We start from the raw sequence: 17,802 nt of genomic DNA, 5'->3' as shown, positions 1-17,802 counted from the left end.
TCACCAGCAGGAGATGTCATGGCTTATTCATTGTAAAATGAGTTAAACAATTGGGATCTTTTTTCACCACTGTGCTTGAGGTTCTAAAGATTTTTAATGTTTTGGAAGAATACTGCAGAGTTACAGTTATAAGTCTCTGATGTTGAAAGAAAAGTTGGTGGGGCATGTTTTTTCTATGATGTAAACTAAAGAAAATTACCCCACTATTTACATTGCTTGTTAATTACATTATGTTCCATTATATAGTATACAGTGTTTAAAACATTATTTGCCGTGGAAGCTCCCTGTTTAATCTTGATAGTGTGTATGTTTTGCTGTAATTCCTCTACAATCAGGAAGTTCATGTCTATGGGGAGTAACTCCAGTGATCCATCAGAAAGTCTTGACACAGCACAGAATCCTTCAAATGCTAAGATGATGAATTGGGTACTACAATAATGTCAGGATTTCCTTATGACTTAGCTACCCTGGAGAACTGCTTCTGACTGCCAAAAAATTAATAAAACTTCTTAGAAGGGCTAAAGTTAAGCCTCAGTATGTAGTTTAAGCTTCATGCAGCTCTCTCGAAACTTGTTGCTGCACTTATGCAAACATTCTGCATTCTCTCAGCTTTAATCTGTGCTTTTAGGTGCCAAGATCATTCTCAAAGAGATTGCAATTTGGCTATTAAACTTTTTAGGGAATGTGGCAATAAACATAATTGATTAGACTTAATTTTGTTAAATTTGCCAGTGCCTAATGTAATACAACAAGACCATTAACAACATGTGATTCTCATAAGAAATGTTAATTAATTCCTTTTTAGGTCAATGTTAAATGTCCATATAACAATATAATTAAAAACCAATCTTAGTGGTTGTTTCAAAAATAAAAGTGAAATTCATAAATAATAAAGCAAGTGACCAAGTTAATGACTGCATCATTTCACTGTCTGTCCATACTGCTAGAAGCTTTTTGATTGCTGTGTAAACCATAATTGCATTACTAGTGGAAGCAATGCTCATTTACAAATCTTTGATCTTGGAGACCATCTTTTAAGGCTCAGATGAGGTAAGAATAGAATGCAGCAAAATCCAGACTGTAGGGAAAACGTCCAAGAGTCTGTTCAAAATGTTGTTGCTCGAGTGTGATGTGGTCTTGTAACAGGCAACCTTGTGCCTTTATTTCATGCCACTTTATTTGAATTATACTCAAATACAATACAATACAAGTACAAATAGTAATGTTGCTGGTGGTTGTGACTCCATGTTTTGTAGAGAAGACAAGGGGTTGTCTTTGAATAAATTCCACATTTAACCTCCCCACGTCATTTTGAAACTTGTCCCATTTGATTTTTGCCTTAATTTAATAATCTAAAGATTGGGAAGTTGTGACTGTGATTATAACTTTTACGATTACCTTTGCTGTGCAACATCCTCATGCAAATATGTTTTCTCATAAAACACAGTAAGATAATCCCTGTTCTAGGTTTGTATTTTTAGAAAGTAATGTTAAATTTGAAATAAAAATATTTTAAATTAACTTTGTAATTAATTTGCATCCCTGTCTGCATTTAGAATTTAGTTCAGTATTGTGATCTAAAACAGTATTAGAAACGAAGAGCAACTTGACTGAGTTTTTTTTCTGATTGCAATAATTAGTGCAACTGCTAACTAGTTTTAATGCTGAAAATTGAATTAAAAAAATCTGTTGGAATTATGATCTGAAACCTATATTTATAAACATTGCACTTTCTGAAGAATGTTTGAGTTTTCTATCCACAGGAACATTCTTAAATTGAATTAGTTTTATCATGTCAGTAACAAACAAGTTAGTGCATTGTAATTTCATGCAGAAGCATGTATTTATGTAGTTGAACCTGCGCCCAAGAAACCATGGAGTTTGGGTATGAACAAAAAAAATGCTGATTTGGTTTAGTTTGCAGTGGTTCCTGGCACCAATTCAGTGTGAGGATAACTTCAAAATCTCATATTATACACAGTTTGTATTGTGTAAGAGCTCAATTTAACGTTCACATGTGTGTGAGGTTTTTATATTAGGTTTCATAGTAAGTGATACTGTATCTTCTGTGCATTTATCTCAAGGCATCCATATTGGTATTGTGTTATTATTGTGTACAGTAGGTGCAACGGTAGGTGTTTATTTTTACATCGCTGCACTATGATTCAGTCAGTTTGTTTTAAAGTGTGGAAAATAAATCATTTTCCTTTCATCGTTCAGTAGTTTAGAGGCCCTTAACTCACATTTAGAAGTGTGACAAAATAAGAAACTAAATAGATATAAGTAGAGAAGTTAGGGACTCAGGACTTTTTATTCTGTGCATTTTAAAGTAATGGAGTCCAGAACAGCAGATGCACACCCTAAAAACTGTTTAACACCAAAATTGCATTGTGGCACATCTTCAATATGAAAATGGATCAGAGAAGATTCCCTAAAAGATGATGCACTGTTTCAATGTGGGACATTCAGAATTACTATGATCTCAGGATTTCTTTCTTTTATTTGAAATTCCTAAGATATTACACTTATTAAATTATGTATAGAGCGCTATCAGGTTTGTTTTCTATCGGAGGTATTTTTGAACTTGGAAGTCAATATACTGTAAAACCTAGTTCCGCCGTGGTGTAATCAGCCAGACTCCATTCAACTACCTTTATCAATTCTTTCTATTTAGTAGTATACTGAATCTGTTAATGTACTGCGAACAAACTGATTTGCTCTTACTTTCAACTGAAAGAATTTAGTTTCTTTTGAAGCTTAAAAGGATGCTTCAAAGGACCAATGACCATAAAACATAAAAATCACAAAGTTTATTGTGTGTGATTCCTCAGTGGTCCAATAAACTAGTTGTTTACTCTACAAGCAATTAAAATTTTAAAGTGGGAAAAACACAAAGCCATAATGAACTCAAAGAATGTCGCCGGCAACATTGGGAAACTTGTAAAACTTTTGTTTTGAGTCCTCATTATATGTTACAGTCCTGTCACATTTATTTATGAATCCAGTAAAACATGCAGAAAAGGGATTCAGATTAAATGAAATCCAAATTTGCTGGGCCAGGGGTCACCCCTCAAACTGTTAAGGCTCATTATTTTTTGTAGGATGTGTCAGTCCTGTCGTTTGAGGGGATATTATTCAGGAAAAGTAAAAAAAAAAAGCGAAAGGTAAAAAAAAGGCTTTGGGTTTTTTGGATTTTAGCCCAAATGTACAAGCTACCTTCAATTTCACCATATGGAATCTTCAATTAAAAATGGGTTAAATTCAAAACATATGGGACTGGAATTTCAAATCTAAGTTTCTCTGTTTGGCCCAAAGGATTTTAATCTTTAAATGTCAAAGTAGATTAGATATTCTTTAATTAAATGTCTGTTTGCCGATCGTGTCCCTAAGCTTGCCCATGAGCCCAGTCATTTCAGACGCTACTGCGTGCAACCTTTCTGCATGGTTAGACTTGCTTTAGTGCTTGTTCATTTGCTCTCTGCTTCTCAGGAGATCCAAGCAACTCAGACGGGAAGTGGGACTTGATCTGACAGGCGTAAAAAACCCGGCCACTGAGATTATAGCTATTCACTTAAGGCTATGTATGCTGTCAAACGGCCTACGCCTGTAACATGTAACTTTTTCTTTTTTTTCCCATTTTTATTTTCGGTCCATGCCCCTTAAACTGACAATACTGTTTGAAAGGCAAAAAAAGGAAAAATGTCACAATGTGGCTAGTATGAATGGGCAGACATGACAAAATGTAAACCAGTAAAAGCTGGCGGAGCCAGAGGATGCACATTCGACTGTTAAATGGGGCACCTCAAATAACTGGCAAATGAAGGGGTCAGAGAAAGTCCACACTTCTTCACTTCTTTAGGATGTAAGGAAGATGAGGTAGAAAAAAAAGAGATAGGAGTTGGATGGGTGTCCTTAGGCTGAACTTTTTAATAGATCTGAACAAAGGGTTGTGCAGAGTATCTGCATTTCTGAATGTTTTTCTCCTTTACATGGCTTCTCATGTGCTCACATTTGAGTGTAAAGTAATATTTGATAGGAAGGTATCTGATATTTTGGTACCTACATATAACCATTATTATTACTATTATCAATATAACATTGAACAAACTTCAAAACACATTGGAGTACGAAATAACACAAAAATGCATGTTTTAACTAATTAGAAAAAGTCCTAATAGCACAGAAGAGTCATAGGAATAGCACAGAATCCTTTAATGTGGAAATTTGCCCTTGAAATAACAGATAAGTAACCTGAAACTCCTTAATTGGTGAAATTGGTTTTGCTTTGCATCAAAGTATATACAAATCTAGTCTTATTTGGTCAGTAATACAATAAAATACATGAATACAATGTTTAATCATGTTTGTTTTTCCAACATACTGGCCTACCTCAAGTGTTTCCAAAACGCTTCATAATTTAGAATTATGAAGCTTCCCTTTTTTAGTGTAGGATTGGATGGAATAAACAGTGACATTTCACTTGAGTCTCTGGATTACCAGAAATAATATTTTATACATTTGGATGTTCAATACTCTGCAAATATTCTACAGAAGATTTTCTAAAAGCAGAGGTTCTTGTGGTTTGAAGTTAATGGAAATGTCAACAAGTTAGGGTCTGTCTTATTAAGAAATTTAAGCCAAAGGGACAATCTGCCAGGCCAGACAAAATGCTATTAATAAACATGACTTTAACAGAAAAAGGCAGTAAAAAAAAAACAGGTGATGTCGTGTAACAGCAAAGGCAAGGACTTGGCTGCGGGTGAATACAACTGAATAATGTCATTTCCAATTTAATATGCTACTAACACATTGTCACACACAATGAAATAATCTAGGCTTTCAATTTTAGAGTTCACCAAGTCTCTGCAAAAGGTTTGCTTCAAGGTCACAGCATTCCAAATGCCAGATATGACAGCTTTACAGCGGGACATTCAGAACTCATTTTCTAACATAAATAATACTTTGATAAACTCAAAACAAAGTCCTGCAGAACACTATTTTAAAGTATATACCTAGGAACAGTCTCTTTATTCATATGAATGGGTGGTCCTAACCATGTCATTTTGAGCTCTTACGGGCATATTTTCAAACCCCTGCAATTGCCTTTGTCTCTTTAAAGAAGCCAACTAGGTCACTAGCAAACTAAGCATTCCCACTGTCTTAGAAGAGCTGATATGATTGGTGCTGATGAGGTCAATTTCAAATAACTTAGTTCATGCGGGCCAAGTGTCATAAGGCATCATTTCCAGGAGAGCAGTTGATAATGGGCAGCACAAAAGAGACCGCTGGCTGAACTTGTAATTGAAAACCTGCAGTTTTATTTACTTCAGAATAAGTATTATACGTAAGATTAAGTGTTTCAGTGTATATTTCTCAATTATAACTAAAAAAGGAGTAAATATGCATCTCATTGCATTACTGTTCCCACCCAGTTTTCTGTTTTGCGTTAGTTCTCAGAATTTTACGACACACTTAATCTGCCCTGGGAGTCCAAGTTGTTTCTGAAATTTGTCTACTCACCAGAGGTGAAATTAGTCAAGAATAACCTAGTCAATGTAACCACAAAATCATCAATTATACAGTATATGATGTGGGAAGTACTGTACTGTATATACTGATCAGTGTTAACACATATATTATCCTTTTTTAAACATCTTTTAAAAATGACACACAGATACAGACAATATTTTGCAGTTACCGTATGAGTGGCTAAAATTACACAAAAATGCAGTCATACTCTATGTTAGGTTTACAATGTGAGATATATTGCTAAAAGCAGACATAGAATCAAGATGACTTATCCATAAATCACCTCATGTCTCCTTCTGGTATTTTCATACCAATCAAACCTGAACATTTGTGGATTTTTAAAAAAAATTCTCTTGAGGCAAAGAATCTATGATGTTTAGAAATTGTTTTGAAAGGTGAATCATACATACTGTAGAGTGGTACCTTTATGTAAGCAAAAATGTTACTTTTCATCTGGAATGTCTAAAAAGATAATCTTATTTACCACAACATTTTGAAAGAAAAACAGCATTTAATATGTACTTAGTTGCAAATATGATATTGTAAGAGACACAAAAACTATTGAAGATGTGTATAAAATACTAGTTCCATACAAGGAAAGTATATAAAGAAACAAACTCCACGAACTGGAATTCCCCTGGGTACAACTCCAATATGAAGCATTTTAAAGTTGCTTCAACATGATAATTGTTTGTATTTTCCCTTTAACTATAAAAAAGCACTTATGAAAATTTTCCTGTGAAAGTCCCAGAGGTAATCTTATGATAAAACAAAGTGCATGGAGCATGGAAGACAGTGCAAATAACCATCTGTAAACTATTATGCACCAATGTTTTGTTTTGAAATGTAAGTTGAAGCTAAGCAGAACAAGATTATTTGTATTGTACTAAATACTGGAAAGGTTTTATAAGAGTTTTCTTATAAGTGTGTCATAAAATACAAAGAAGAACATCTAAACACAAGTGAGAAGAAAGGAAAGCATCTAGTCATCCAACTGCATTAGTGTCATATTTATAATGTAAATTATTCCATTAATAAAGAAAAAGAATATGTCCTAATGACTATTTTCTAATTTTAAATAAAAGAATAAAGACTTTGTTTTCTAAAATATACTGTATTTCAAAGGTCTTACGAGCAATGCCAATTGATGGTTGCAATAATATCATTAATGGTCTGGTTCTTCAGGTTTGGGTACTAATTCACAAAAACATTTTGCAAATGAGAGTAAAAACTGTTTTTTTTCTTCCTAGGGTAATATGATACTCAAGAAATATGTATATACTGATGGAAAAAAGAAACACAACACCTCCTCCTCCACACTCTGGCCCTCCCGTTTGCATGGAACAGGGTGAAGAGTGACTCATCCATGAAGAGGACCTGATGCCACTGCTGACGAGTCCATCGCAGCCTCTGTTTGGCCCAAGACAGTTGGGTGTGACGTCTAGGAAGTGTGTGCAGAGGGCCTCTGACAGGTTTCCCTGCTCTAAGGCCAGCAGAATGGAGCCTCACTGTCCTGTCACTGGTGCGGGAATTGTGTCTGCCGGCAGTTTCAACAGAAGTACAGATGGCAGATTTGAAATGATCTCTCAGATGGACCAGTCTGATGTGTCGGTCCTGCTCTGGTGTGGTCACTCGAGGGCGACTGGATCTTGGACAGTTATCTGTCCTGCCGGTCTGCTGAAACCTTCTTTGCAGTTTAGACATAGTGGAGCGGCTTATTCCATAGTGTCTGGCAGGCTGGCACATAACATGGCTGCCTGCAGCATGCCAATGGTCCTCTCCCTTGCTTCTGGTGACATTCAAGGCATTATGGAATGCACAGAAAACTGACTTAGTGTGGCCATTTTCTTGCAGTGACCTACAGTAAGCTTTGAATAAAGGCCTTTTTAAAGGTGACCTGATCAGGCATTGTTCCACCTGGACCTCATTGGGTAAAAGTGCACCTAACAAGCTTTTGTGTGATTGGCAAGTTGCAATGCCTCACTGCACAAGCTGTATTGCTGGTCAGAGGGCTTTAAACAAATTGACACATTTTTTTGTTAATTTTAATGTAAATTTACATAAGCTATAACTATAGTATTCTCATTCCAGAAACTATTGCGTTTCTTTTTTCCATCAGTATACTGTATATCTCATGCATGTGCATATCATATCATAAAGCCATAGTAAAACACATTTTAAATTATGCCCATTTGGTAAAAATGCCCTCGTGCCCTTTAGTTTACAGTATTAAGAATCAGTTTGCTTGCTGTTAAACATAAGCATTTAAAGTTTTGTGCAACCTTATAAAAATGTGTTATAATTGTATTAGGCAACAAAGGGCACCAAAAATGATGAATATAAAAGACTTATAAAAGGCAAATGAAAACTCCCAGCCACAAATCAGCAATAATTGTACTCTCACTTTGTGGAAGTGGATCAAAAGTATTTCTCCTTAGGTACTGAGGCATTTCTCTTCTTTTCTCTTCCAATCCCAAGAGTGGTGTTTAAAAATGCATTCCTCCTTGAATAAAGAAGGGGCAGAACGCTGGAATGGCCTGCAAAATGCAGTGATGCGTTTCAGAATGCATTCATTTAATACCTTCCTGCAGGCAACTCATACTGTGAATTGGGTGCTCAGGGACGGCAATGGCACATCACTCCACAGTGTCACAGAGAAGAAAAAAAGCCCTTAAAATGTATCTTATACCTTGTGCATAAACTACAGATAGACAGACCCAAAAATAAGGAAAATATTCTGAAAAACCTCAAAGAACTAGCTTGTTTATGCTCTTGAATGAAACATCTGCTGATTTTTGTTGCATCATAACAAAAAAAAGTAATTCACATGTCTTAATTTCCTTGTTCCCCTGCTGTATTCAATTTGATATCTTTATGGGACATCTCACAGTAAAGTTAGATCAGTGCTACTGCTGCAGAAAAGCAATCTTGTCCTGCTATGAAAATTGCTGAATAGCTGCCGTGTCACAACTTTAATATTCAATAAAAATGATATGACATGGCTGTCTTTTCAGAAATTGAGTTCCGAAAACAATTCTTACCAGAGACTTTTCTTTAAGGTTCCTCAACACTTAAATAGAGGCACAATTCAATCAACTGGGTATTTAACTTGCCATTGCCAAAGAAGTAGTAGTGGATTTTGAACAGAAATTTCAATCATCTTATTTTAAAATTTGGAATTTTCTGCTGTATAATGGTTACAAACAGCCTTTGCAGAGTTGTCTACAGGAATATAAAGTAACATAAATTACAGGGTTAATTAATAAAATGCATTTTCTAATTATGAGATGCAGATGAGACCTGCCTGTTACCAGAACACCTTATGACTAAGGTGTTCTCCAATTAAAAAAAAAATGTTGAGTATGCTTTAATAGATTGTTAGAAGAAGTAATGTGTTTTTCAAATAATGAAAACCAACCATTCATTTACCTTAATTTGATGACTTTAATTGCCATTTATATTCTGATCAAATTGTAAACACTGGCATCATCTATTAGGCACGAAACAGAATTAAGCTTTTTTTCTATAGTTAATATTATACAGTACTTTGATAATTACTATAACATTAAGTAATTATTTTAATTAAGATCCAGATAAATACTGTTTTACATTAATTCTCTGATGTGGATACATTTCCACCATTCACTGAAATCTATGCTAGTGATAAACCTGTTTTATTCATGTTTGAAACAAAACCAAATGTTATTCTTGTATGAATAAGTAAGAATAAGTTTACAAAGATGTTTTTTATTATGCCAGAGTTGTAAAAAATATGTGGAAAACAACTGTCAAGATTCCAAAAATTATTCAGATTCTGAATAAGCAAAAGAGATGTGGTAGTTTACCTGTAAAAATTCTCATATTATTCTAACAATCCTCATACTGTACATAATGGGAAAACACTACTTAAATCCCAGCAAAATGAATGAAGTTGACAAATTGAAAGCTTGAAAGCTTTATTGATTGGAATTACAACTGGTTCTAGCATTCAGAACAGAATTCAGGGGCAAACCTGCCATTTCTGTTCCTGTTAACATCAGTCACATGCAGAAACTCTGTTGGAGTTTCAAAAAATGAGAAGGGAGCATGTTTTTATATGGGAACATGTTCAATATGAATGGACTTTGCAGAGTCATTTACATAGAGGACACACTTTGCTCTGCTTATCAGTTCTGCTTGGTGAGCACATTTCAAGGGAGCAGGCACTACCAGACACGGTGTAAAATTAATTTTTAATGGCTTTTATTACAGTTAAGGTTCCTCAGAGGAATAATTAATCACACAAATAGCTAATAGCTAATGGTGTTGGCCTCTCTGAGCTATTCAAACCTCTAATCTCCTCAACAAGGTGGGTGTTGCACATGACTGAATTGGTTTTTCAAATGACCTTCTATGCACCTTCCTAAATTGACTAATTACTTAATAAGCTCAACGTGATGAAGTGATTAGCTAATTTTATGGCTCTTTTGAGATATGTTCACTGTAGAAACACATCCGTTTTCTATTGTATGAAAGCATACAATGCCTTTTCAGCAACAATCAATAGTTTTGTTTAGCAGTTCAAGAGCAAATACAAAAATACATTTGTTTTATCGTGAAAAATAAAAGAGCTCATCATGTACTTTACACAGACAAAACAATTTACCATACACAGATGCATTGTTTTTTGTAATTTAATTTTCATTTCAAATTTTAATTCTTAGGATTAATTCATTAGTATTTCTTTTCATAACAAAAAGTAAGTCTTCCTACCTTCTAAAAGCATTTTGAATTAATTTATGTTAGAATTAAAGCCCCAAAATGAGCTACATATACATAAATATAAAGCACTTTTTGAATACAAATTTAGTGGTAATGTATTAAACTGCAAGAACAAAGGAGTACATATGAGATGACATTTGACCACTGGTGCTTTGTCTTCACGATGGGAAAAGAGTAGTTCTGCTCTTTTCAGATATATTTAATTTGTACCTGTAAACAAAAATTCTTTAGTACTACCTGTCTACAACATGAAAACAATCGTAATACAAATACATTTTAGATTATAATGATAATTTTCACATGTGGTCATTAACATAAGAAATATAGTTTGAGAATAAATAATTCTTTTCATCTCTGTTGACAGATCGTATTAATTTTGTGTGACAAAATGTTGCGTTGTGTCTTGTGTGGTCATTCATTGCAGTGTGGCAAGAAAATGGAGAAAAGATTGCTCCGTGGGTGACCAGGCAAGAATTATTCCAAGCTCTTCACAAGCTCCTAGGGCTATGCATTTGCAAAAACTCCACATGTGAGGATTTCACCCTGACTCTCAAGCTTCCCTTATAGAAAACAGTACTTAAAAGGAATATACCATGTTAAAAGAAGGTCTTATGTTGTACACCGTCTACAAAGAAAGCAACACCTTTGTTTCAACTCCTCTTATTTTACAACAGTTCCCGAGGACAAAGGAATGTGGGATTGGAAGCATACTTAATTAAACTGTATTTAGGATCATTCTGAAGAATAAAAAATGAAATATTTAAATATTTCCACCTGAAAATATCTTTCTACCTCAAAAGCTTTGCAATTGAAAGCACTGGTGATCAAGGTTCAACACGGCAGTCCAGCAACAGTAGTAATTTGTAATGATAAGACACAGGCATATACTGTAACTTATTCTATTGTTTACAATAAGTTTTAAACTAAATCTCATAGAAATTATGCCTGATACATTTAATTAGTATTATTTAATGCTAAATAATTGTATTAAAATTTGGTTTGTTCATGGTTTCTTCCAAGGTATACTCCCAACTTGCACTCTATGCTTCTGGAATGAGTCTCTGGGTTGCTGTGACCCTTACCAAAAATAAGAGGCTTACCATCAATGAATGGATGGATTGTGTTTCTAGGCAACATACTGTAATTCTCTAAAGCATAACTATAACTAACATAAAATTGAGGGCCTCAAAACGGTTGCCTCTGAAAATAATTAGTTGTTCTGAATCGTTTTCCTTGTGTTAATTGGAGTACAGACCTAAGTGTTTCTTCCAGTTAGTTCCTGCACGGTTTTCTTTCATTTAATTATAAGGAAAAATCTAATTCAGCAAAGTAATTTGGGTAGGAACTAGAAACTGCAAAGTGTTTACTTTACTGTTCCATCCCTATGACAAAGTTCACAAGATGTAAAACAAACTGACAGACATCTCCTCTTTCCCTGAAGTACCACCAGCTGAACTGAAAATGTCTCAGGGAGGGACATTTGTTTTGCATTGTCTATCTTGAAGCAATTTCTGGAACATCATGAGTGGTTCACTAAATAATCCAAGGGCATATTCAATATCAGTAATTACACGAGATGCCTTCCCTTGTAACAGTCTGCCCTTTTGAACTGAAGGTGTTACCCAGTGATTGTAACTGCTCTGCAGGGACTCAAAGAGATGCAGCCAACCGGTATTATTTGGCGACCTGCCACTTACATTCTCCCTAGCACGCACTAATCTCCAGGCAGAGTTTGGGAATTTCACACAAAAATGTATAGTTATCAGCACTGGAGAAGATATAAGGCCTCTGTGGTAAATTAGAGTATTAAGTGACTGTATCAGAGCTCAGTGTGAGCACTGCTTTCCCTTAATTAATTTTCTGGTTTAAAATGCCATGCATTTTAAAGGATTGTAAGCTTTTGACAGAGCTCACACTACTTAAGGAAAAACATTTTTGTTTTTCAACATGGTTTTCATGTACAGTATTCTATAGGAACATTGTGACTCACAAAGAGCAGTTTCAGCAAACATGTATTTCTATTGCTGAATATTGTGTTAACAAAATCACTTTTATAGATAAGGAAAAATCTAAAATCTTAAAAATGGTGGTATAACAGTGGTTAATGCAGCAAATGAGCTGTTCACATCAATATTAAATTACAACCTTGTACCGCCAGCCAACATTAAAATTAAACTTGCTACTGGCTGACCAGAAACATTTCACAATCTACCCAATATAAGTATGATGATGAAATACAAACATTTGGATTTAGAAAGTGGAACACAACTTTTGTGTAATATGAGCCTAAGTTTCTTTTGCTTGTCCTAAAGAAAAGTTGAATATTTATATACATTAACCATTTCTCTGCACTTTGTAAAATCTAAAAAGTCGCATGCAAATTCAATGCAAATGAAATAACTTCATCTGTTTCTTTATTGTACATTTTATTAGGATTAATAAAAGTCCGCTCTCAATTAGCAAGACTCAGTTCTCAGCAGGAATGTTATACTCAACGTGACATAAATACATTAATTCCGCAAACAAGAGAGTATATTGATCCTCAAATAATAACATAACATTATAACAAGAGTGATTTATTTCAAGCATTTGTTTTTATTATTTTGGCAAAGGAAATGAAACCTTTTTGTGTTGTTATTGATTTATCTTGTGTGGGTCTTTTTAAAGACTTGTATGCATCTGCTCTACTAGACATTCAGTACATTTTCGTAATCAATTTATAAGATAATGAGAATGAAGGCATCTAAATCTTCAATCTGTCTCCAGCCATCAGCCGTACAATAATACCTGTCAGCTACTCATTTTTGATGACATATTGCATTACATCGCACTTCATAGCTTTGTTTTCTGTTCAGGTTTTCTACAGTTTGTGGGGGACAATCCTGTGTACTCATATAATATGTATAATAATTTATTTGTTTTCCCTGAAGGGATAATGCTCATGCCATCAGAAGACAGATCAGTTAATTCTTCGTCAAATCTTTAAATGAAAGTAACAGTTTAATTGCAATAATGTCCAAACACTGCATAATTTCATACATGTTAGAACCTTTAGATTTCTTCTCTCCTGAATGACACCATCTTTTTTTGCCCCTGAATACAAGACCAGAAAATTCAATATGCAGATAAAAGATCTGAAGCAGAACACATGCTTTTCTAGCAAATTTCACAAAGCAGATGGACAAAAGACTGTCAACTCATAGGCTTCCACTTCAATAGTGAGAACAATGCAATGATGAGAAAGACTGTCATTTTCTAAACACAACTGACACATTCATGAATGAGACACTGATAACATTTAACCCCCTTCTCCCCATTTTCTAAATTATGATTCAGGGTATGGACAGTGACCTGATATTGTCAAGACTTTGTCACAGTGGAATATCAATTCCTGAGCTTTTTGTGATAAGATGATAAGATTCAAAACTGATTGTCCAATAGAAAGCTATCCAAATCAGACTTAAAATCTTCTGCTTTTCTTTTTTTATTGATGGTAAATAAATAAAAGCAGCAATACTGTATCTGTCATGAGCCTCAGTTTAACTCTTTCATTGCATTTTATGCACTGTATTTATCTCAGGGGTTATTTCATCACAGGTTTAGAACATGACATAATCATGTCCCTTTGGTGTCAGAGAAGTCTGCAAGCTGTTTTATGTTTAACCTGATATATGTGTACTGATTAACTGTGTAATGGTTCGTTTCTAATACTTTCAGCAAAACAACTCCATCATACTGGGCTAAGATACACGTTCCCCAGTGAGCCATAGTTCTTAAATTCAGTTAAATACAAAGATTAAATATACAGTCAGCAAGTCTGACTGGTCCTCAGAAAATTTCCAACAATATTTTTGCTACAATTGTCTTGTCAGAATAAAAACGATTTTGCAGGAACTGTAGCCAACTACACCAACTAGCATTTTTGTGGGTGCTAGGACCTTTCTTTCCACACAGGCTATCAAATCCTTTAGATGTACAGTACCAGTGCACTCACAGACCACCACACAACACATACAGTAGATTGATTACATATTACAGCTTTGTTTTACATCCTACTCACACATATGATATCAGCAGTAGAGTATATACTGTACAAGGGACATAAATAAATTAACATAATGGTCCCAAGTAACCAGAAAAAAAAGAAGAAAAGAAAGGAAAGAAATGCAAGGAGCACACTACACAGTCCCATCTCTCTCCATCACTTGCAATGCTACAGATACAAAAAGAACTGTCACAGGACAAATACAAAATCACCTGCTGTAAACTGCTGCCCTCTGTACTTTCAAAGAGTGCTAGTTATCCAGATTAGTCTGTTGTAGTTATCCAGAATAGCCTTTAGCCTATTTCCTATTGTACCAAAGAAAAAAAAAACACTTTTAGCTAGTATAATCTTTTGTCCCAAACACCTTAATAGTTTGCAATAAGGAACATATAAGAGACAATAAGTGTAATGGAGACAGAGGGAGCAAGCCACCTAATTCCTCCACTGATTGAGGATCCTTATATTCTCTTGTTGGCCAGCAAATCTCCAGGCACTCATCATATGAGCTGGTACTCCAGGATGGTACTCCAGGTCCTCCAGGATGTGAAAGAGGGGCACCAGTCATTGGAGATACAGTAGGTACACATAAATACTGTATACAACTAGGGGCAAATTCTGGGCCTCAAATGCATGCAAAAATGGTACACTGTCTCTCCTTCCTTTCTCTTTTTGTCTTTCCTCTGTCCCAGATCCAGTATCCAACCAACCCCCCCATCCTCACATAACCTATCTGTTCCATTTGACTGTGTGGTAATTGATCCGTGTCTAGGGAAAAAGAGTTTTCATGAATCTGTGATGATCGCTTTCCACTGCACCAATTATGTTAGGGTGTCAGGAAGAACCTGTAAGGAGAGAAAAGTAAATGTGAAAGAAAAAAAAAGAAAAATAAATACCATACCCAACAAATGCACTGGCCATTATACTGTCACGACCACCAACCTGCCCAGACCGGCTCCCAAGAGAACTAATAAGTACCAGCAGCAGGACGATAATTACAAACGCCGCCGCACGTGTTAACTCAACATCAGACACCCTACCGTCCGGCAGGCTGCACTATTTAAGCCTCTCCAACCTGCGTATTGCTGCTCGGTATTGAGTAAACTCTTTGTGAGCTCTACCTAGCCTTTTCTATACTCTTTGTCTTCCTGGATTATTGATTACCCTTTTTGCCTTTGGTCTACGGCTTTCTCCTTATCGGATTTCTACCTACCTTCCTCCTTTCGACTATGAATCATATATGATATCATAGTATGACTTGGATTGTTTGCCACTTAGGTTTGACCTGGTTTTCAACCTTCCTTTCTCCCTCTGACTACGAACTTGCTACTTGTTTTGGATTGTTTGTGGCCGTGCCTCCCACCCACTCCTGCATCTGCACAGGATCCCTATCTCCTCTTCAGAGTATCCTTACATATACGATACGCATAACAAGTGAACATCGTCCCTGACAATCTCACTGCTGCCACTCTGTGAGAAGCTTTTCATGCTTCTTGTCCATTTGCATGACATTTTTTTTTCTCAAAATGGTAGTTTGGATAAGTATCAAGTATACTTCAACTTAAACCCTTAAATGTTGTATAGTAATTTTCTCTTTTAAATTTTAATATTTTGGTTTTCTTCAAAGATTAGCTTAATTTGAATGATCCAATTATACTGCTTATATTTGTCATCAGCATAATTGGGTTTATACTGTATCTTTCACTAAATAAGATACAATTAAAATTAATACATCATTTTTTCCGACTCCAACCATAAACACCATTCTAATCACGTTGTTATTTGTTATCAAAATCTAAAATAATCATGTCTCTGTATCAAATTCCTGATCTTAATTTCAGGGACCTACAGTATAAGAATAGTAGATATAAAATGCAAAAGTCACTAATTTACAGGGCGGTGTTGTTTATTAATGTAATTTAAGGGACATAGATTACATAAGTTGTCGTAGAGGTACAGTACTGTACTGTATGTGTGTTTCTCACCAATTGGTATACTGTGATTTAAAGTCTCCTCTCTGAAAGGCAATAATGTTTAACTGCATTAGCTGTGCTGCCATGTCTTTTCAACAGCCAATTATAAGTAAAGAAAGAGATGTTTTTTCAAAGAATGGTTTATTTAAACAGTGGAGCGACTGAAATATTTTTGGCTAAAAGAGAATGAAAAATAATGTTATTAAGTGATAAGCAAAATGTTGAAAAATGTTTTGATAAATAATTATACATTTTTTAAGTAATTGTTGAAAAATTCAGAAAATAATAAAGGAAGGTGCCAGCCTACAAATGAGTATGTTTCAGAAGTGTGTTCATAAGCCATTTGTTCTGAACTTGAAACATTTTCCAATTTCCAGTAAAAGTATAAACAATAACGTGCTGTACTGTAGGTTCCAACAGTTTTAATTGAACATAATTTAATCCATAATATAGTCGAAATAATCTACATCTGTAATGCCATGGACCTGCTCAACACTGCTTAACACCAGTTAAACCCTGCCACTTCCATCACTTTAAATAACACTTACAAGTAAAGTACACTAAGGTCAGCTACTATCTGCTTACCTGGATTGAGAAATTTTGCAAGAACCAATGATGTCAGATATGGAGGTGCAGATTCTTATTGTCACGGACGTCCAAAGGGACTAACCGTGGGGAGCAGGAGAGCGGAAAAAGACCCATATGCGTAGCGGCGAGACGGGAAAAAGGCCCGGGCTCATTAGTGCAAAGAGTTCAGGAATGCCGTATAGAAACCTATGCCCTCAGGGAGCGGACGTGGGGCGCCCTGGTGCTAGGCGGGTCTCAGGACATCCGAACGTCAATGCTGAGCGAGGACAGAGTGCAAGACCCGGAAATATATAGCCCAAGGGAAAGAGAGGGACAGGAAGGACAGCAGACCGGAAACTAGGGACAGGACAGAGAAGGAGCTCCCTCTGGCTGCAGAGGGCGTGACAGTACCCCCCCCTTCATGGGCGGCTCCTGACGCTCATACAAATAAATTAGCTGCCCAGCACTGGGGGGAGGAAAAACCTCATTTAACTGAAAGGAAACCTCCGGGAATCCACGGCTGAGAGCTACCCCTTCCTCCGGGGTATAAACCTTTATTGGGTGGAGGAAGGGGGGGTAGAGAAGAGCTCCAGAGACTTAAAACAAAAAAAGTACACAAGCACAAACCCAACAGACAAAAACCTGGGAAAGACCAGGGAGACAAACCACACAAGACAGATAGGAACCAAAAACAGGTAGGAACCAAAGGTCCGAGAGACAGAGAGCAGGGGGGACCAAAAAGGAGGGGAAACCAGGAAGAAAAAAATCAAAACAAAAGGCAAAAAACAAGAAAAAAACCACAAAAACCCCGGGGAAAAATACCGCAGACTGGGCAAATGGCACGTTCACATTCTAACGCTGATATCGGAGTGGACAACCTAAGGAAAGCCAGACCAAAGTCCGCTCACAGACACAGATGCCCGGAGTGAT

The sequence above is a fragment of the Lepisosteus platostomus genome, chromosome 10 (assembly GCF_059453375.1).
Source record: "Lepisosteus platostomus isolate fLepPlt1 chromosome 10, fLepPlt1.hap1, whole genome shotgun sequence".
NCBI lineage: Eukaryota > Metazoa > Chordata > Actinopteri > Semionotiformes > Lepisosteidae > Lepisosteus > Lepisosteus platostomus.
The sequence above is the reverse complement of the archived record's forward strand: the minus strand, read 5'-3'. Positions refer to the sequence as shown.